The following is a 730-nucleotide window of genomic DNA, read 5'->3' as shown; positions in this document are numbered from 1 at the left end:
AACGTGACATGACATGTTGGAGCCTGTAATTTAATCTGGCAGCCGCGGTTTTGTCATCCTTGTTGTGTTTCGGGCCAGGCTGTCTGAGCCGCGGGAAGCGGCCTGCTGCGTGGGATGCAGCGGTGAGGAAAGGGTGAAGCCCGAGCTCCTCGGCCCTGCTTTCCACGCAATACGCTGCCTTCCTCCCGGCTATTTCTAGACTGTTTACCTGGCAAGCACCACATGACCAGTCCACAAGGAAATGCTGACATCACTGCGTCTCTCGCGTGTGCTCCCTCCCTCCGCTCGCTCGCTCGCTCGCACGCTCACACGCACTCTGCTACACGTTCCCGCACTCCTCCTCTCCCACCCTGCCCCATGCCTGCCGAGCCTCCCTCTCCCTTCTCTGCGTTCGCCATCTGGCCGATCCCCTCTCCCTGCACACTGGCTCCGCATCAGGACACGGGCTCTCGCACTCTTCCCTCCCTACTGCCCTATTGCCAAGAGCCGCAGGAGCACGGGAAGAAGCCTGCCCGTGTAAGACCGCGAAGCCCCCCATTTTCCTAGCAGGAAGCGAGGCCGGCCCCCCAAGTCGAACCAGGCCCCCCGCGGGGCCCGGGAAGGTGGGTGGAGAAGGACAGACGCACCAGCGTTTCGTTTCTGCGCGCAGTGGGTTTAAGAGCGTGCCTCCTCTCTGCAGGGACCTTCCCATGAAACCCCCTTTGCAGCTTCTGAGCCCCCCGCTCTTCCT

Source organism: Alligator sinensis, unplaced genomic scaffold (genome assembly GCF_000455745.1).
Source record: "Alligator sinensis unplaced genomic scaffold, ASM45574v1 scaffold1914_1, whole genome shotgun sequence".
Taxonomy (NCBI): Eukaryota; Metazoa; Chordata; order Crocodylia; family Alligatoridae; genus Alligator; species Alligator sinensis.
The sequence above is the reverse complement of the archived record's forward strand: the minus strand, read 5'-3'. Positions refer to the sequence as shown.